The 21,949-nt window shown below is 35.5% G+C and overlaps 1 long non-coding RNA gene across 4 annotated transcripts; it reads left to right on the plus strand.

Moving 5' to 3' along the window:
• Positions 1–7,714: 7,714 nt before the first annotated feature.
• Positions 7,715–17,307, plus strand: LOC135447812 (uncharacterized). Of its 4 annotated transcripts, none has more exons than XR_010440326.1 (5): positions 7,715–7,779; positions 10,721–10,832; positions 11,122–11,203; positions 12,022–12,155; positions 13,679–17,307. It is a non-coding gene; the product is annotated as an uncharacterized LOC135447812 (long non-coding RNA). The 4 variants fall into 4 exon arrangements; XR_010440327.1 differs by having other exon boundaries at positions 10,721–10,749; XR_010440329.1 differs by lacking the exon at positions 11,122–11,203.
• The last annotated feature ends 4,642 nt before the right edge of the window (positions 17,308–21,949 follow it).

The following is a 21,949-nucleotide window of genomic DNA, read 5'->3' on the forward strand; positions in this document are numbered from 1 at the left end:
ACAGAGGAACTGGGCCAGCCTTAAATATTAGAAATATAAATGTGCTGGGTATTGTTCCAATGTATGAAGTATTGACTGAAAGCTTTGGTAGTTTACTGGTATTTTATATTTTGATGATTTCCAGACTTTTTTAATGGGGTCTAAAAGAGAATTTTCATAATTCTTCTTTTGTCTTTTGGAAGCTCAGAACACAGTGGGCTTCTGGGTTTTTTTTTTTTTTTTTTGCTGTCTAGCTTGGAGTTGTTTCAGTTTATTTTGTTTTGGTTTGTTTATTTGTTTTCTTGTTGAGGTCTATACTGTAACTTAGAGAAATAGGGCAGAAGTAAAATTTGCTAATACCTTTTTCATAAGCACATACATACTTGGTGATTTTTCAAGAATGTATATATTCATGTTTAGAGTGACTTGAATGAGTTTTTTGGGAAATTAGAGGGAGACTGTTGGGACTGTTGGAAAATATGTTAATAATAATAAGACGTCAAGAAGTATTCCTCTATGAAAAACAAAGCTTTTCAATAAGGAAAACTAATCTATGATTAGTTTTTCCACTGGAAATTATATTTTCTTTAAAAAAAGGATGTTTTAGGTAAAGGAAAAGAACAGTTAATCAACAAAGCCAAACTTGAATTTTCACAAAATTTTAAACTTTTGAATTGAAGCAGTAAGTTGTTGGGGTTTTTATCTTCACAATTTATTTGATTAAAAATCTATTCCTTCTTCACCTGTATTCATGAATTAATATGAGTATCCTTTTTCCAATAATGCATTTAAAGTAATAATAAAAACCCCATACTAAAAAGTGTTAGAATTCAAATTGTTCTGAAACTTTCACTCAACATCAAAGGAGAGGTGGGAAAAAACCCCACCAACTCCTCAGAAGTACAAGTGCACGACCAAGTGCTTGTTTAAATAGAGTATGTATTTGAAAGAAAAATAAAAGATAAAAAACCCAAAAACTCCTTATAAGGAACTATGAGTGGATGTTATCTATAAATCTTAATTTTAATATAAGACTATTCCATGAATTCAGGCAAGAACTTGTTGATTTTGGTTTAGCACTTCTAATCAACCAGGATGAGGAGAGTTCTCCTGGTCTGTGTAAATGAGTTTCAAAGTGCTTTTCTTTCTTAATATTTCCTTATGGTTCTTTTTGAAGCCAGGATAATGTCAGATATATTTTCACCAATTAGAAATACCAATCAGTGTCTGATTCAAAGGAAAGCTAAGAAAATGTGAGGTCTGCAGACTCTGGACTTGTTCCAGCTCTGCACACCAACAAGTAGCTCATTTTTAGCATGCTGGACAAAGCACTCCTTTCATGAAGAAACAGTCTGTTACACCCTCCCCCGCTTCCCTAGATGAAGATTCCCTAACACATCATTTTCACTGACTGTTCAACACAGTGCTATGTCATGATGGATACAGAGAAACCATAATTAACTTCTTTTATTATAACTTGTTGTCTGTATGCAATGTGAGCTACTTTATCTGTAAAGATTATTTTGACGAATGCCGGGGAAAAATCATTAACTGGTGCCTCACTATACCTCTAAATGGTAAATGGGATACACAGGAAATGCAAAACCTCACAACACACTCACAAGATTCAAAATAATTTTGAGGTTGTGGAATTCATTGTCCCATGGAGGTAAAGAGAATTTAAAAGACTGTGACTGAAAAGCTGATCAAATCAAAAAATATTTTCTTTTTCTCATTGAGTTCTGGTCATTTTTAACAGTTGGACAGGAACTGCAACAAAACCTGAGAATGTAATCAAAAGCCAACAATTTTATAGCAATGATATTGGTGTTTTTCCCAGGAGCACAACAAGGATTGTGGCTCTGTTTTATTTGTTGCTGAGCAAACATAAAAAGTACAGACTTTGCTGTCATGAGCTTACAAATGAATTTGTATTTATTTTCATTCCTGTATACTGTTATGCATATTTTTTTAACTGAGCTACTTGGTTTTGTTCTTTTACAACCAAAGAGAAGGAATTAACCATGTAAATAGGCACACTGAGAGTAAGGACACCATTTAGTACAAACCTTAATCACTGCAATTGAACCCAAAATAAGTAGCTTGCTTTCTTGAATAACATTCACAAAAGAGTCGTTCTTTCTCTGCATCACTACAAAATCTGCAGTCTACATGTTCTTTTAGATCTTTATAAGCTGTATGCATCCCTTCCAAGGATTTTAGAGAGTAGAAATGCTTTGTCTGCAGTTTCTGAGCACCTGGCCTATCAAGTGAACTAAGAAAAGATTCATGAACTAAGAAAAGATTCATGACCTCTGCTCCACAGGGGAGGGTATTGCATAGTAATGTGATCAGCTAATGTCAGTCATGTCCTCCCCCAGATTTGGTCAGATGAATAAAGACATCTTACATATAAAAACTACAAATATAAAACAAAACCTGTACTTTTCTCTCTGTAGAACAGAGAAATGTACTAAAAACTGTCCTCTAACAACAGCATAGAGAAAAATACTCAAACACCAAGAATCATCAAATTAAATTTCCTGTGAAGCTTTACTTTCAGAGGACGGACATATGCTCTTTGATACAAACTCTAATTATATAGCCTTTTTTTTTTTTCTTGAGAAAATTCTTACAATGGAAAAGAAGGGAGTTTATGCAAAGAATAGGTAGTTAGCTAGTCAGCCAATTGTTTTTTAACTTCACCATTAAGAACATCACCCATACCTTACGTATAGGACACAATTTCAACTGAACACTGAATTAAAAAAAAAAAAATTACTTCTGGGACACTTCTGTAGTACACATCACTGTGGTATCAGAGTAACCAAGAAACATTATTTTCCAGACACAACATCACTTGCAGGAAGGATAATACAATTACACCTGTCTGAGATACAAGGAGCTTAATGCCAGAATGTTCAAACATCTATTAGCTCAGGGTGATACCACTTGACGTGCCTATGGTCCAGATTTTCAGTATATTTAGCATTTCATAAAATTTTCTCTGTTCAAAGAGCAGCTCTAGCAGATTTTCTCTGTGGTTCCCTTTTCTGTTCTGCTCTTTTTGCACTTCTGCTCCTTTTACTCCTATTTTAATGCTGTCAGCACCTCTCTGCTTCTTGGCCCCTCTCATTTCAGTTTGTCCTTTTCTCCTTCCCACCCACACACTGCGGCTTGCTTACTAGTAAGAAGATGATGAACATACTATCAAAATTACTTTTGGCTAGAGAAAAAGCATCAATGAACTTTTGCTGATCTCCATGAGAGCTGCTCAACCTATGCCTCTTACAGAGGTATAATAGACACTGCAGTCTGGCCCCGAGGGTGAGTAAACACTGAGTATTTTAATGCTGGACAGCACCCGACCTTGGACAGCACCTGGGTCCCATTGGTAGTGTGTCCCTTTCTCAACCTTTACCATTTTCAGGTCAAGGTATTTACGAATTTGGTGGGCGCCGTTACAACATATCAAAACGATGTGTATTAAGAGTGCCACTGACCTGACTGGGGCATGACCTCAGGGAGGTTTGGAAAATATAATTTCCTGACCTAATGTCCTAGGATTGAGCAGGTTGAACAGGACCTAAACGATGGATTCTGCCACACTCCTCAGTGAGAGTGGATTTGGATGACTTTGACCCTTGAGCAGTGTCTAGGCACTATCTCAGAAATCATTTGCTGGTGTGAACCAAAATCATGCCAGAGAGTATGGAAAATAGTGGATGAAAACAGAAGGAAAGAATTGAATCCACATTTTTTTGTTTTTTTTCACAGTATGGGTGTACTTTTACAGTTTGATTAGAACACAAGTGAGGAGATAGAGCACAGAAAGAAGAGAATTTTCTGAAAGCTTTATATATCTATATTCTCATTGTTTTACCAGAATAAAAAAAGGTTTCTGGCACCCCAGTTCAGTGTATCAATTTCATTCATCAGTCATTTGAAATTTTTATTAGTTGCTTATGAGATTTTCTTAACAAGAACACAAAAATATTATAGGAAGGAATTGAACTTCTATTTGAATATAAAGTAAAGTAAACAGTAAAAATATAGCCCAAAAGTTCTGATCAGTTTTACAGAGTAGTAGAAAATGCCAGGCAGCCATATTTGTTCATGAAATTATAAACTTTATGGCAGATTATGCTTAAGCTTGGTTTTTGCATGGTTTACGATTTTGTGGAAAGCAGAGTAATACAAATAATGCCTGTCTTGCTTTGATATAAATAATGAACTCTTTCTTGGGGTATTGTTCCTGATTTGATGGTATTAAGAAGGATATTCATATTTTTATTCATAAAATATACTGTTGATTTATTATTAAGAATAAGTAATATGTAGAGCATAAATTACTTCAGATAAGAGATAAGAAAGTAAAACAAAAAATTGGTTTCATATTTTACTGAAAATACAACCAGTTACTAGCACCTTTAACTTTATATCTAGTTTAGTAGGTCATTATTTCCTCCTACGTGTATTTCAACATTAAATGTATAGGTAGATGGCCTAATATGTGAAAGTAAGGAGATTCTGCAAAGAAAATGTTAGGACCTCAGAGGTTCATTTAAGAAAATAATAAAGGAGGTACTTTCACAGAACTAAAATATAAAGTTACATCTTAGTAGAATGGTAAAGGCAGACAATGTATTGATTTAATACTTTTATTTTTAACAGACAGAAGATTTGGGTTTTTTAGATATGCTAGACACAAAAATAATGCAAAACAACTTTATAGAGTAGTGCAGACAACTATGACAAAGGAAGAGATTCAAAGTCATGAACACAGTCAAATCAAGTAAGAGTCATTAATCCCTAATGTAGTCTATTGTGTAACCTGTTTATTCATTAATGAAGCAATTGCAAATGTTGACTCAGGTTTATTTTCTTGTCATGATTTGCTGGGAGAAAAGGGCTGAAAGAATAGACTAGAACAGAGCCGTTTAAAGCTGTGTCTACAATCTCTGTGTGGTTTTGGCCATGTTCCAGATACTTTAAAGAAATCTCAGAGCAATCTCTTTCTCTTTTCTCTTCTCTTTTCTCTTTTCTTTTCTTTTCTTTTCTTTTCTTTTCTTTTCTTTTCTTTTCTTTTTTCTTTTTCTTTTTCTTTTTCTTTTTCTTTTTCTTTTTCTTTTTCTTTTTCTTTTCTTTATTGTTTTTGCCCCCCTCCTTCCTTTTTCCTTTTTGTCTTTTTTTCCTGTCACCATTTTAATCTTTTTTTCTCCCCTTTTCCTCACACTTCAATTTTTCCTTTTCTTTTTCATCATTCCTGTTTTTTTTTTTTCTTCCCTTCTCCACTTTTACCCTTCTCTTCATTTCCATTTTGCTTCCCTTCCTGTCCTATTCCTTCCCTTCCCCTCTCTTCTTTGCCTTGACGTGCCTAGTCTTACACATCTTCCTCTTCTCCTGCCTCTTCCTATCATTCTATCCAGGAGAGAGGATGCCCAAATGCAGATGGAATACATTTTCATGATGGATCCAGATCCTGAGAACACCACACTTACCCCACACTGGCTCTAAGGAACAATCCTCATAGGCTATAGGTTTATCACCTTTTACAGATTAAACATCTGTCACAATGGAGGAATTCTAAATGAGAAAAGTTGTTATGAGCTCCATTTTGGCAGTGTTTAGAGAGTCACAAAATGAATTATTGAAAATTTAGACTGACAGATGTATTCATTAATTGCTTATCTCCCTGGATTTTATTAATATTTAGGATATCTAACAACTACAGGTATTGACTATAGATTATTTTTCACTTTCCAGTTTTTGTAACATATATTGCTATTTGAAGAAACATAATCCGTGGGTAAACAGAAATATTTTCAATGGTGCTGGTTAAGCAGAGATTATTTGAAATAGATGCATATAGATGGAGTTACATTAGTGTAGTACTGACTTTGTAAAGGTAAATTTCATGAGTTTCATTTAGGAATTAAAGATCCTTAAAATTTGATATTTGAAAATTTTCAATAATTTTATACCTTTTCTAAACTGCCTAGTTCTTGCTGGAATTTCAGTGATGTTTGAAGGCAGATATTGGGCATGTCTGAAATTCTCGTAATTATTTGAGTACATTGAACATAGCCCTGTTTTCAATGAGTCAGGCAGCATTTAACCTTTCTAAATCAATTCCAAAAGAGAGAAAGGAAATCCACTGGAAAAAAAAATCTTCATAAAATATGCAGAGAAGAAAATTGACATAAAAAGCTGACAGAAGCACAATCATTCTCTTTGGAAGACTGGAAATGTAAATAAAGCATCATTCTTCTCAACAAAAACTGTGCTTATGAAATATGAATGCTAACGTGAATGAATAACTACACACTGGAACATACCATGAATATCAGTATACATTCTTCAGATGATTTTCAAAGGTCATTAAAATAAAAAAATGTCTCAATATCTAAGCACCATCACCTGATAACACTTTATGTCACCCTTTGCTGTATAGTATAATAAATACAAAAGACTTACAAATAATATGAAATAATGGTAACAATATAACAAACCACAACTAACAAAACTGGATGTAGATTACACTTGACTTCAGTAGCATTGGCAATAAGACAATTTTTAATATATTTTTATATTTATTTTATTTTATTTTTGTATTTAATAACTCAAAAGTTTTTTCTCTTTTAGGGTGACAAAGTTTACAAAGTGGTTTGGGCATACATTTCAGTGCCACTGGTGGTAGATTGTATAATAGTTCTCATACACAAAGAGTCTTATGTAGAAGGACTAAGTATTTCCTGAATGTGTTTATTTGCATTTGAATTTAATAATATCAACCCTCTTTTTCCAACTCCTATGAACAGATCTACCAATGACGCTGAATATTTTAAAGGTCTGTTGGTAGAAAATATAAAAGCCTTCTCATTAACACATTTTCAAGACTATGTAAAATAATATTAAACAGAAAAGAAGGGGTTGAAAAAATTAACTATTTAAAAAAAAAAGGATTTCAAACAGTTATTACATTGCCAGCAGATTGAAGGTGGTGATCCTGCCATTCTACTCAGCCCTGGAAAATCCCCATCTGTAATATTGTTTCCAGTTCTGGACTTTTTAGCGCAAGAAAGGCATGGAGTTCCTGGAATGGGTATAGGAGATGGAAACAAAGATGATCAATCGATTGGAGCATCTCTCTTACAACAAAAGGCTGAGGGAGTTGGTCCTGTTTGGCCTCGAGAAGAGACAGCTATGAAGAGACATCATCAATGTGTGTAAGTATCTGAAGGGAGGGTGTCAAGGGTATGGAGCCAGGATCTTCTCAGTGCTGATGAGCAATAGGACAAGTGGCAGTGGGCAGAAACTGATGCACAACAAGTTCCACCTAAATATGAGTGGAATTGTCCTGAGTGAGCTACCATGCACTGGAACAGATTGCCCAGAGAGGTTTAGGAGTCTCCCTCATTGGAGATATTCAAGAAGTATCTGGACAAAATTCTGTGCCATGTGCTCTAGGATGACCCTACTTCAGCAGGGAGGTTGGGCCAGATGACTCCAAAATAATCAAATTAAGAAAAAAAAAAAAGAATATTTCCATATTTTGATGTGGAGGGATAGAATGTAAGAAATTGTGCAGAAGGCAATCTCACCCCTGAGGAGTTGCAGCTGTGCTAATCACCAAAAATTAGGAACAGACCTGCCCTTAACAGGCCACAGCTGTGTCCAATAAGGAGACGAGTGCTACAAAAACGTGGGGTAGCTGGGTGGGGAGAGGGTTGGAGTTTGTTGGTTGTGCTGTGAGGAAGAAGGTGTTAGTACTGCAAGGAGCGTCGTAGGAAGCTGAAGGTATGGGAGCTTTGCAATAAGACGGCAACGTTTTGGTTCCTGCTTTCCTGGTCAAATCTGGCCTATTTCAAATTTATCGGTTGTGTTTATCTTTTGACAGCCTTATGTATTTTTCATTTTTAAAGTTTCTTAATTTCAGAATTATTGCTGTATATATTTAGATTCTATGAGAATTTATGGATCATTTTTATGTCCTGGAAATCAGATTTTCAAAGAAATTTAGGCTTTGGAAGCATAATTGTCTTTGTTAATGCCCATAAGAGACACTGTTCCAGCAGACATCCAACAGGTTTTCAATCTGAAAGCCTCATTTATTTCAGTAAGAGTGAAAAACAACACCTCCGAAATTGATGTATTTCACTTCTGATATACTCAGTTGCTATTTGGGTGACAGGCTTACTGGCCCAGATAAAAAAAGAAATTGGTGGTCTAGAAAACAGCTGATAATATTATGAAATGGAAGACAAAAAAGATGGGAAGGGTTTGTGGGCCAAAATATACTCTTTTTATTGTTCCATTATATTTCATTTATTCTGCTTATGTGGACATTAATTTGTTTGTTTTTCTTAGTCACTGAATATACTGCATTGCATTAAACACATAAAAATCAATGACAGTTTTTTGAGAAAGAATTTTTTTTAATTCTAAGAATAATTAAATGGAAACAATTGGAATTCATGCTGTCTAATTCAAGTATTTTGTGTTTTGTTCCCCCTGGTCCTGAGCAATTAATATAATATATAAATTTCCTCTTCTTTTTGACCGTTCTTCAACATTTGTTATAATATTTTCTGAATTCTTAATATTAAATCTGTTGCATTATCTTTTTTTTTAATATATTTTTGCAATCTTCTTAGGAAGTAAAATTTTTTTCCTATCTCATTTTGTGAAGTATGCTTTTTAGAGCCCTCTAAGTCTGCTGAAAGGTTGGTTCATTTTAAATTCTGGGAATAAAAATCCTGACAGTAATTCAGGTAGAGTCTGGCAGAATTAAATTAAACTATAAACCATATTCCTCAACACTTTTTTTTTTTGTGTGCTGAAAATTTCTACAGGCCACCCAAAATCTTTGAAGCTAACCAAAGGCTTTTTAACATTTTTTTACTTCTGGGAGGGTTCTCTCAAAAATAGCATCAGCTGTTGAAATGAACAGAATATTAAACCCACCATCTTCAGTTTTATGGTGTTTGTATCACTTGATTTACATCCTTTTTATTAGAAAATATGAGATGAACAGGGTAAAAAGTGTCATCTGTTCTGAAAAAATAATGGGGCTCCAAACTCAAGTGGTGAGAGCCATAAAGGCTGATATCAAGTTCCTGTTAGACATTTTCACTTGACTTGAGAAAAGGTTCAGCCTGACACAGAAACACAGTCTACATGGTATGCTGAGAGACTTAAAGGACATAATTGTGAATGTATTTTATGGAAAAAGGATTAAAAATGCTATGCATATCTAATTCACAGAACAGGCAAGGACAATTGCCCACTCACAATTATGTAATGGTTTTGTGTCAGGCACTTAAGAATGGTAAATAAAAACAAGCAAAAAGTATTTTTAGCACGTAACTGATATTTTCAATAGACTTATTTTAATTTATTGTAGTTGTCTATATGATGTAAAATAGATTTGTGATGAGATGTTTGGTTAAGCATGGGGAAGAAATTTATCATTTGATCTTGCGCGTGGATGGAATACATTACTCTGAGGAAAAAAAGGGCATCTCAGAGCTTGAGTATTTTGTAGCCTGACTTTCTATTTTAGTTCTCTATAGCTAAGACATTATTATTACCTAAGTATTATTCAGTTAGCAAAAAATACCTTGTGTTCAATAGTAAAACCTGAGGAAAGGAAACAGTAATTTTCTAATATCAGGGAAAACTAAACAGTCTTTAGAAAAGTTATTCAATATTCCATAAATTCAAGAACATTTTCTCATCTTTATGCAAATTGTATAGTATCTGTATGATTCAGCAAGTGATCTCCTTTGTTCCTCAAGTAATAGGTCAATTATGGCTAAGCAACTGTGATTGCAAGACCATAGCAAAAGTTTTGGCAGCTTGGCTCTGGGCATTTTTATGTAAAATTACTATTGCTGCTATAAAGTCTTAATTTAATAAGATGAAAAATAATAACAAAATGGAAGATCTGCGGCTCATCAAAAGCTATTTTATGTGCTACTGAAAAAGGGCATTTCACCCAGCTGAACAGAGAATTTCTTCAAAGTGTGAGCAGAAATGGACTTCAAGGACACCTTTCATTTTCTCCCATTTTCCTTTTTCGTTTTTTGGTGGTTTTTTTTTGTTTTCATTTTCAGTTTGCCAAAGGCTGCTGTCATCACTAATATAATTATTTCTAAATCATTTGATCTGTGAAGTTGGACCAGACAGGGCGTTTCTATTTCTACACTCTTATTTTGTATTTTGGAACATTTGGCACAGCTAATCAGAGTGCTTGATTGAAATATGGTAGGGGAAGGTAGCTAAAAATAATGCCAGAGCACTAGTATTTTTTTGAGATGACCTATATCCAGTCTCTAGAAAACACTTTATAGACACAAGATCAATATTTTATTAGCAATGACTAATAATTCATGATGATGTAATATGTTATGAGAGGAAGCCATTTCCTGATATCTGATAGCTGGATATAAATGTAGCAACCCCTACAGATAATGATTGCTCTTCTATACATTCCAGAAAAAAAACCCCAAACAACACAAACATATTTTAATATTTAGGTAAAATGATAGTTTAAGTGAACTACTTCAGGTTTATTATGTTCTGCTTGAAACACCTTTTTGCCCATTATCTTGAAACCAATGATACAAGAGAGAATTAAGCAGTGCTTGATTTATGAAGTTATATTAAGTTTATAGTAAGAAATGTGTAGTAATAAAATTTCTATGACTAGCTTTAACTGGATCTTTTTCTTCAATAGAAGGATCTTTCAAGCAAGTCAAGGAAGAGGTATCACATTGGCTGTGTGGGTGTTTGCCATGTGGAACGCAGATTCTTACTAGACAGAACCCCAAATGAGAAAAATCTCCAAGGTTTCTACTGGCATGTTTATATACCTGCAGTGACTTCCCTTTTTGGCTTGTGTTGACAGCTTTAAAGGATTGTTTTGTCTGGAGTGTCTCTCTGTTTTTTTTTTTTTTATTAAGTCTTTTTACAAGTTTCTAACTCTAGCATTAAGAATGTCAGTCTTAAGGCTTATGATTTAGATAATTTTCTTCTTATTAAGTAGGCCATATGACAAATCTACATATATTTCTCTGTCTACAGCTTTGACTACTCTCATTTTTGGTACATTAATCTTCTCTCTATCTTATTCCTCAGCTATTACCTAATAAAGTAAAAAGTTAGAAAGGAATACACCAGAACAGTGAATGGAAAAAATCAGAAGCATGGTTTAATTCATGTAAGCTTACTATTCAAATATTGTGAAAGTGCTTGTAGTAAACCAGCTTTATATGATCACAAAATAGGTGTCTGGAAATGAGAGCCACAGTGAGCTGACTTCCTTTATAGAAAAGAAAAAAAAAGCAAGAGGAACTTTTGGGTTTTGGTTCATTTAGCTTGGTTTAGAGATCTACTTTAGAATAAGAAGAATCATGCCCTTGACTCCAGTAAGTATATTGACCACATCTTTATGGATGGTATAGACAGATTAGGATCTCAAACATAGATTTAGATCTGAAAATCCACAGAGTGAAATTTATATTCTCATTTGTAACTTGAAGGCAAGAAGAAAAAAAGGAAATAGTAAAATATATGTCCATCTGACATATCCTATGAAAAGTATTTCTCCAAAAAAGAGAATTACATTCTCTTTATATAGACATATGTATATGTATATCCAATAATAGGCATTCAAAAATTTGCAACAAGAAATTTAAAGTTCTGTGTCTTTCCTTGTTAATTTTCCAATTATATGATCTGATGAGAACTGCGATAATGTGATGAGTCAAAAGCAGCAGAGAGCTGGCTAATAGAGACACTGAATACATCTTCAAACTTACTGATGTAAGTCAAAACTTACTGTTTTACTGATGCTGTGTGGTGCTTCTTCTTAATCATCAGTTAATAACTTGGCAGCCTAACTCTCAGAGGCAAAGAACTCTGAACACCTGCATGACATCATAAAGGTGGTATGATATTTAGTGATATCTCAATTATTAAAGTGCTCATCATCACAATGTAATTTTTTTAAACGCAATTTTTTTCTCATTTTCACAGCTTTTCTTCAGTGGAAGAGACTTGAATTGTAATGTCAGGATAGAGGCATGGGGAAGAAGAATCAGTTAAGGATAAGAGAATGAAGTCATATTTGCCTAACTCAGAAACCTCATGTTGAAGAGCTCACATCAAGGGTTAGAAAGAATTTCCTGGTTTTGTGGTAACAAAATGTTCATAATAACAGTTCTAATCATTTTTATAGTAAGCCCTATAGTAAAAGAAACAGTATTTTGATTTTAATTTTGCATTCCACAAAAGCTATTTTTATTAGTTTAAGAAGAAGGTATTCACACATTAAAGAAAAGGCAGTATAATGGACTGTATCCTCTCACAGGTAGACAGGATATTTTATAGAAAACACTTTTTTCACACATGAAGAAATCCTCTTTTGAACAAAGACAAGGTGTAAAACCTCTAGGCTGAATGTCAGCTATTTGAGGAATTTATTGAGATCATCATAGACACTTCTACACTCAATGCTTGCTTCCATGCGCAACAGCTTTTTTTTTTTCCATCTAAAAATGAAGGATTAAAGAGGCCGAGAGAAAAGAGGGAAACAGTACAAAATCAAGCATTTTGCCAATAGTCTGCTAGAATGTGGTCGGATACCCTGATAGTCCTTGTGGCTGCAAGGATGTGTGCAGGATATGCACAGCTCACGGGGGACTGAGAGGGGCTTTGGTTGCAACACAAACTTTATATTATTCAAGAAGATTCTCAAGTTCTGTAAGTGGATATTCATAGCACCTATGTTCTATCTAGTTATCTGGCATTACATGAATGGTCCTATGTGTTTTAAATAAGCATATTTTAAGGCTAAAGAAAGCTCATTCCTCTCTGGCAGTACAGTATTGACACAGTTTCTAAGGAAAAAAAACCTAAAAAATATATTTCCCACTTCTACTGAATTTTGGCTCCAATTTTCAAACAGGGAGTGCAGAAGCCTGTCATACTCCTTGTAAAGTATTGACCAAAGCAAAATTACTACCTTGTATAGGAACCCAGAACAAAATTCATGCTATGGAGTTATATCAGTTATGATGAGGTTTTTTTTTCCATAAAAATTCAAGTCAGTTAATGCATGTTGAGAATTAAAAAAAAAAAAAAAAAGAAACTTAATAGTGTGTTTAATTTAGGCATGTTTTAGTCTTACAGTGACTAAAATATCAATAATTATCTAGTCTTCAATCAGTTCCATTAAGTGTTCACAGAATAGAGCATTAAGGCCACTTAATGTTAATGCTGACTTTATAATCATCTAGGAACAAATATTTCAAAACAGCCCATAAGTTTCAATAAAATCAGCAACTACAAAAAAAAAAAGGAAAAAATTATGGTATATGAAAATAGAAAACGTGCTGCATGCCAGATACCCACAAAAGCTGCTCACCCTCTCCTCTCTGCAGCTGGACAGAGGAGAAAAAAGGTTGAGATAAGGATGAGAGAACCTACCTATCAAATATTGTCACAGGCACTATGTTTAGAGGTATGAGTTGAATTTATCAATAACATAATGACATCAGGATAATAAGCAAAATAAGTGCTTAAAAAACACCCTTCCTCCCCCCCCCCTTCCTTCCCAGCTCTCTCCTCCCCCAGTGGTGCAGGGATTGGGGTTATGCTCAGTTCATCACCCGTGGTTTTTCCTTCTGCTCAGGGAGACAAGTCATTCCCCTGCTGCACCGTTGGGTCCCTCCCATGGAAGACAGGTCTCCATTAACTTCTCCAGCGTGGATCCATCTCAAGAGCTACAGCTCTCCACGAACTGCTGCGGTGTGGATCACTCTTCCATAGGGTGCAGTCTTTCAAGGACAGGCTGCTCCATTAGGGGAGCAGATCCCCTCTCTCCTGTGGGCTCACAACCTCCTCCAGGTATCCAGTTGCTCCATCGTCAGCTCCTCCTCCATGGGCTGGGGGTGAATCTCTGCATCCCCACGGACCTCCTCTGCCTGCAGGGGCACAGCTGCTTCACCATGGTCTGCACCACAAGCTGCAGAGGGATCTCAGCTCCAGGGGCTGGGGCACCTCCTTTCCCCCTTTTTCCACTGACCTTTGTGCCTGCATGGCTGTTCTTTTCCCATGTTCTCTCTCTGCTCTTCTCTAGTCACAATTACAACTGCACAATCACTCTTTGTTTAGATTTCTTCTAAAATGTGTTATCACAGAGGTATTGCCACCATTTCTAATTGACATTTCTGTCTATGGAACCACCAGGGATTGGCTCTGCTGGACACTGAGGAAGCTTCTAGTAATTTCTCATTGGAGCCATCGCTGTAACTGCCCCGTTACCAAAACCCAAAGCCACGCAAACCCAATACATCAGGATATAAAGTCACTTTAATAAATGACATATGTTTTGGAACTTGGGTGGTAATGTCACCTTTAATGAAATACAAATGCTACTGAAAGTACATACTGTAATCATAGAATCCTTTTCTTACGGTTTGGTCTGACTCAACTGAAGCATCAAAGTCAAGACAATTTGACAGTAACCAGATACCAGTTTATAGCCACCATTCATGAAATGATTGACTTGGAATTTCCAGGTGAAGGATTCTGTGTCCAGGTTTCATTTATGATTATCTTGATGGTTGGATAAAAAAAGTGGTGTCAATCTCTCTGGAATTTATTCACTTCCATACTTAGATAAATCTTCATATACTAGATGTCTGGAACTAATGCGATTGCCCTGTAAACTCAAAATTTATACTTCTGTCTAGTAATCACAAACGATAATATTACAAGGAAAAAATCTAAAAGAGATGTTAAAAATCTTCTCTTCAATGCAGTTCCTCTAAACACTCAAGGGGTAAACTCAAAATTTATACTTCTGTCTAGTAATCACAAACGATAATATTACAGGGAAAAAATCTAAAAGATGTTAAAAATCTTCTCTTCAATACAGTTCCTCTAAACACTCAAGGGAAAGATTATTATTTTAATTTTCTGGGAATACAGTATAATCTAGAAATCATTTTTTAGTCAGTCTCTTGGCTCACATTAGATGTAGAACAAATGTTATTTTAAACATAATCTGCGACACTTAATTGCAAGTCCCTGTTCTGCCAGATATTTAACCTTTTTTACATTTATTAACATTGTTCCTGAGAGGTCTATACAACCTGCAATCTCTCCATTATGCCATTATCTAAAAGGAAATCAGTAACACAAGTTTTGATTATTTTCTTTTAAATATTATGAAATATTTTGCAAGAATATAGTGAAGCAAATGGGGAATATTACTTAACAATTCTGATACATTTTGAAAAAGGATATGTTAAAGAAAATGAGCTTGTAAAGAATTCTGTTTTGATGGGATGTCATAATAACATTTCTTAAGTAGTTCTTTCTCTTTCTCTCTGTTCAGTTGTACTTTATTTTTAATTAATTAGAAGGGAGAAAATTCTACCAGAGCTTTAATATTAAAATTAAGTATTTATAATCTGGTAATGTCCTCAGGCAGATCCATCTGTAGGTCCAATTACCTTGTACTTAAATAATACGTCCTGAAAAATATGGATGCAGGATTTAATTTATACATACCAAAAAACATTCATTGAGCCCAAAAGGATACTAATAAATCTCATCTTTCTGAGTGTGGGACTAATGATTGTCTTATTGATTTCTACTTAACAGAATCAATCATACTTTCAAGAGATTCCCCAACATTCCTTTTGGATGCATAGATAAATTCAGGAATCCTGACTGTGTAGTTAAACTGTGTATATCAATACCTTTTCTTTAAAGTGATGATACTAAAAATACTGAAAGGCCTCTGGACTGCTGACATTACATTTTTTTTTAAGAATATACTGCAATACAAGGACTTCTGTGGAACAGAAGCTCAGATCAAGTTGGTCAGATCAAATCAAAATGAAAAGAGTATTAGAAGTCCTCACTGCTCACTGTTTTATCTCAGAGGTAGGTCTTTTCTTTCACCTCACTCTTGCTCTGCGTACAGCAATGTTTAGTGTCTTGCTGAGTAATGAATAATTCCAAGCAGTGCACTGGAGACCTCTGGAAACTGCCTGTGTATTGGCTCTGTCTCTTTATAGTGTGTCTGCTTCCCTTCTTGGTGTGGAGACTTCTGAGTCCTCCCATTCTGCTTCCTTCCCTCAGGAGAGGGCTGCTGCTCCAAAAAACTGTGTATTGATCCAATATATGGCAGTCAGCAGTTAGCAAGTGCATGACCTCACTCCCTCTGGCTGAGTTGCACCTTCCAGCAAAACACAGTTATGGCACAAGAGAAAACACAACAAACAAAAGATATGTTATTTTTCATTCTTAATGTGAGATAATTTGTGTGTATATCAAAATTTTTCAGTGCATGCATTAAATTTGTCACCAATGGAAATTTTCTGTCTCCTGACAAGACCATCTCTTTCCTCACACCTGAAATTGAGAAGCACAAACACTGTTTAAAAAGAACTGATCACTGTGCTTGCATTGAAAGTATTCTTAATGTAACATAAAATCTGATCATAATAATAGGATATGAAGTTAGAATAGACGATTATTTTAAAATTGTAACTTGGAAAAAAGATTCTTTAACTTCACTTTTCAAAAGCCCCAGCTTTTTAAAATATAAAAAAGTCACTTGTGTTTCCTTGAGGAAATGAAAGCCTAGTCAGAGTTTAACACAGAATTTTCTGTGTCAAGGCCCTGGAGGCAGCACCAGGCCTGGCTGCCCCTCCAAACCCCTTGCATCTCCCTCCACCCGGTCCAAAGCCTAGTGTCCCATGTCACCCCCCAGAAATATCAGCCCTGCCCCAGCAATGCCACAACAGGGCTGTCTCCAGCTTCCCTCTGCCCTGTCCTGCCCAGTTGAGCCAGGCTCTCCTGCAGATCCCAGCCCCGCCTTCACACATCCCCTGGGCTGTGCGAGGTGCCCAAAGGTGGGGCTGCTCCATTGCCTCACAGCTGTCCTGCAGCTGGGAAGGGCTGGACTGTCACAGACATCTTTTGTGAAAAATCCTTTCTTGGGATTTTTCTCCCTTCTGAGAAGCTGTGGCCTCAGCAACAAAATGTAAACAATGGTTATCTGCTGCTGTGGAATGCAACAGGTGGATCCGTGATTGGTCTCGGATGGATGTTTGGATTTACTGACCATTCACAGCAGAGCTGTTCTTGCTTTCTGCTGGGACACAGATCTTTGTTATTCATTCTTTTCTGTTTTAGCTTAGCTAGCTTCTGAGAACTTTCCTTCTATTCTTTTTGGTGTAGTTATAATGTAATGTGTATATCATAAAATAATAAATCAAGCCTTCTGAACATGAGGTCAACATTCTCGTCTCTCTCTCACCCTGACGACCCTTGTGACCACTATCACACTGGGACAGACCCTGGTGGATGGGTCCTGCCCTTACATGGATAAGGTTGATCCCAATGGCCCTGAAGTTCCAGCACCAGGGAGCCAATGGCCCTCATGGTGCCTTGACACCAGTAATGTACCTGGGAAACAATTCAGAAAACACAAGAGAAATTATAGCTTCTTTGAAGCCAAACAAGTTATAGTAACAGTAGAATCATAGAATTATTTAGGTTGAAAACCATAAGATCATCAGTTCCAAACATTAATCCAGCTCTATCACGTTCACCACTGTCATGTCCCTGAGTGCCACACTCACAAATTTTTTGAGCTCTTCCAGCTATGATGACTCCACCACTTCCATGAAAAGCCTGTGCCAATGCTTGACAACCCTTTCTGCAAAGAAATTTTTCCTAATATACAATCTAAACCTCCCCTGACACAACCTAAGGACATTTCTACTCACCTTGATTCTTTTTATCTGGGAGAAGATACTGACCCCCTCCTTGCTGCAACTTAGTTTCAGGTTGTTGTAGAGAGTGAGAAGATCCTTTTTAAACCCTCTTTTTTACCAGGCCAAAACCCCCAGCTCTCTCAGCTGCTCCAGCACCTTCACCACTTTCTTGGTTTTCTCTGGACACACACCAGCACCTCAATGTCTTTCCACTAGTGAGGGGCCCAAAACTGGACACAGGATTCAAAGTTTTTCTCTTTTTTGTGACCCATTCTAATGGACACTGTGCCACTTGAAAAGTTCATCTCTGAAACACTTCATCTGCAGTGACTACTTCTGTGCATACTAACTAATTGGTGCAAAGTCAACAGTGCATCTTTTTGTCACCCCAATAGAAACCTCTACAGCTTGCTGCAATATTTCAGCAATTACCTCCTGAGATATACTACATACTCAACTTTTGAATGAAATACAAATACAAATAGAATACTGCAAGGTTAGGTTGAGTATGACCATTTCTGACTTTATTACAAGGTCCCATAACAATTATGCTTTTCTTCAGGTAATTTAATGCTCAAGGGAAGACATCAGCCAGAAAATAAATTTACAAGAATATGAGAATAAGCTGCCATGCTTTAGGTTAAGACTATATTTTTCACTTGGATTCTGAATTTGGCAATAATCTCTCAACTTCAGAATTAAATAACTGTCTGAAAATAGAATAACACAAAAATGAAATTAGAGCAATAAAATAGAAAAAAATTAAATTTATTCTTCTATGAGGAGAGAACTTATAAGTAGCACTTATAAACTTCAATATTATTGTTTGTCACTAGTATTTGGAGAATATACGACATAATCAAACCATACATTTCAAAATTGTGAAGGAATTGAAACACTATCTAGATGATTGTGCTGTAGATATTTAAATCATTTTACCAGGTTTCTGGCTAGTATTTTCTGAAAACACTGCTATATAACACACAGTTTTTGAAAACATATTTATGGGGGTACAACTATCATCACAAGCATTTGGTGTCCTAAACATTCAATAGTCTGCAGGTTTTCGTACCTCTCCAAAATGCCTATAGACTGTTGAGAATAAAACCCATATTTTTTGCACCAGATTAGAATTGCTGTGACTGCAAAACTCCTTCTGGTGCAATATAAACCTAGTTTTTATAGAGCTATCATCTTCCGAGTAGTACTTTTCTATGACAAGTAAAACTTTCCCCAAAAAATCATGATGAAAATACAGACCTGTTGGAACAAGTTCAGGGGGCCACCAAGTTCAATAGAGGAATGGAACACCTTCTGTATTAAGAGTATTGGGAGAATTGGGTTTTTTCAGCCTGGAAAAGAAAATGTTTAAGAGTGGCCATATTGCAGTCTTCAATACCTGAAGGGAGCCTGCAGGAAGATGAAGAGACTATTTACTGGGGCATGTAGTGACAGAGTGAGGGGAAATGGCTTAATACTACCAAAAGAGAGTAGATTTAGGTTATATATTAGGAAAAAAAAAAATTCTTTACTGTGAGGGTGGTGAGACACTGGAACAGGTGGCCCAGAGAAGTTGTGGATGGCCCATCCTTGGAAGAGTTTAAGGCCAGGTTGGATGGAGCTCTGAGCAAGCTGGTCTAGTGACATGCGTCCCTATCACCAGCAGGGAGTGGGAGTGGAACCACGTGATCTTTAAGGTCCCTTTCAATCCAAACCATTCTATGATACTAGCATAACATTTTTTAAAACTCCAGAGTTCCAGTAATCCCTTAAGGAATGTTCAACTATTATAATCTTTCCCCTTACAAACACAAGTAAGTTACCATTTGCATAAATTAGCAACTATTCAAAGAAGAATACAGTCTGCTGTAAACATTGCAGACAACCAAGTATGATCAATAATTGGATTTTGCTGCTGACTTGAAAACAAAGAGGTACTTGTGACCATTATAATTCCTTAACATTCATAAATGAATATGAGGCTAATGTCTCCTACTGTGATCTGTAACAATGAGGCTCTTTAGGTTTTTGTTAAAGAAATATCCTTTTGGAAAAGAATTACATCTTATGCAAGTATGCTTATGACTGGATTACTATAGTGAAAAATATTCTTTTTTTTTTTCCCTTTTCTGGATAAGATATTTACAGTTAAATAACATAAATAAGTAGAGCTGGTCCTAAGCAGACAAAGACATATAATTTCCATCCTGGTTCTAATATCTATTTTAGAAAAGTGAAAAGCTCAAAAATCATAACATTTCTGCTAGGAGGTATTCACCATACAACATTTCTGGTCAATCATCAGCCACTTAGAAAATTGGTTAAGGTGGTTGAGATCAACAAACATGAAACTAGAGGCTTAAATGGGAGATATTACCTGTCTGTGCTTCTCACAGAATCAAAGAATAGTTAAGTTTGGAAGGGACATCTGGTTCATTTGGTTCAACTTCCTTGCACAAGTTGTATCACCCAGAGCAGGTTGTATAGGAACATGTCTAGATGGCTTTTCAACATCACCAGGAAAGGAAACTGTGTAGTGACTGTGCAGTAAACAGTGTTAAGATGTTGTCCTATGATCTCCATAATTGTAAATTACAATGCTGAGCACAGTTTTTGTGGAAATTAATATGCAGCCTGTGTAGGCAGCAGAATAAGAGTTTAAAATCATAATTGCATATAAATCTGAGTTCTAAGGTCCAGGTTATAAGTAATGAGTTACTGGTAAAAACAAGAGTTAAATAATGATGCAAAAATTTTAGTTGCTAGGATTTGATCCTGTTTCTTTCATGTTGTCTCATTTTCTGCTCACTTTTTTCCTGTTTTCATCTCTGAAATAAAGTAAAAATGGAAGTTTCTATATTTTTTTTTTTCTGAAACAGTTAATGAATTCCTTATACTACAATGAAACAGATCTGGTGTATGTCACTGGAAAGCACATGGCACATGGATACATGGATTATATTTAGGTGCATGTGTCTTTTCTGTAAGCCTCACTCACTCTGCTCACCTCCATCAAACCAGTGAAATAATGCATAACACTGGAGTTGTTAATAATGTGAAAACTCAATCCTCATGTTTTGTCATCCTGACATATCAAAAAATCTGTTGACACCTCTGTGTGACACACAGGTTCCCATGCATGCTAAAAAGCCTGCTGGCTTGTGGAATGTATTCTACCCTACGCCTGAGTTTGGCTGCAGACCAGAGATACTGAGTGATCTCTGTTTCCTCTGGAGATTAATCTGTTAGTCTTGCCAGGCTTTGCTCAACTCACTGGGGCTGCAAAGCATTCAATTCAAAACTGATGGAATTTCATACATGCTAAACTTACCTGGCCAGTGAGTCATTAAAGTACCTTTTATTTCTGAATAGATTGCAATCACCAGTTCCACTCTATTGGAAAAGGGCTAAAAATATAGGAAACAAAAAAAAATTGTATTGGGTTATTTGACGTCTTTCATCTGAAGTCTGAATTATTGGTAAGAACAAAATGTTAAAGGAATTCAATAAGAGGGAAAATAACCAGAATTATTTTGTGACCTCTCCCTGACACAAAGTTATTTGCATTTTTATTTAAGAGTAACCAGACAAAGAAAAGGAAATTTTAGAGCACCTTTTTTTCTAGTTTCATATTACTTTGATACATATGCACCCAATGCATTGTCAAATTAACAGCTTGTTTATAAACTGTTGTATTTTTTGTTAATCTTGTGATGAATCATCATTGAATCTCTCTTTTTTCTCTATTTTCTCCACATATACTATTGAACGTATTCTCATGTTCTGTACTAGAACTTATGTCTGGTGGGGAAACAGAATATTATTCTGACAGTGGATGTTTCTTGTTTAGAGCATGATAATTGCTGTTATAGTATCCAAATTCTATATTCTCATCCATTATATTTTATTTGTGACTTAGATTTATTTTTCCTTGTTGATACTTGGGTTTTTTTGGTCTTAATACTGCACCTATTATTTGAACACACAACCTTAGAAGTCTGTTTTATACATCTAAGTCTACTCATTTTAACCTTAGAAAGTGTATAATTATTTTGATCTTCATGAAGTTTTCATGTTTTAGGATCAAAACATTAATTTTTGATAAGAATCAAATTAAAACTTCTCAAAATAAGATACTGGAAAATTTTACAGGTAAAATAATTTTT

This window comes from Zonotrichia leucophrys, chromosome 1 (assembly GCF_028769735.1).
Source record: "Zonotrichia leucophrys gambelii isolate GWCS_2022_RI chromosome 1, RI_Zleu_2.0, whole genome shotgun sequence".
NCBI classification, from domain to species: domain Eukaryota; kingdom Metazoa; phylum Chordata; class Aves; order Passeriformes; family Passerellidae; genus Zonotrichia; species Zonotrichia leucophrys.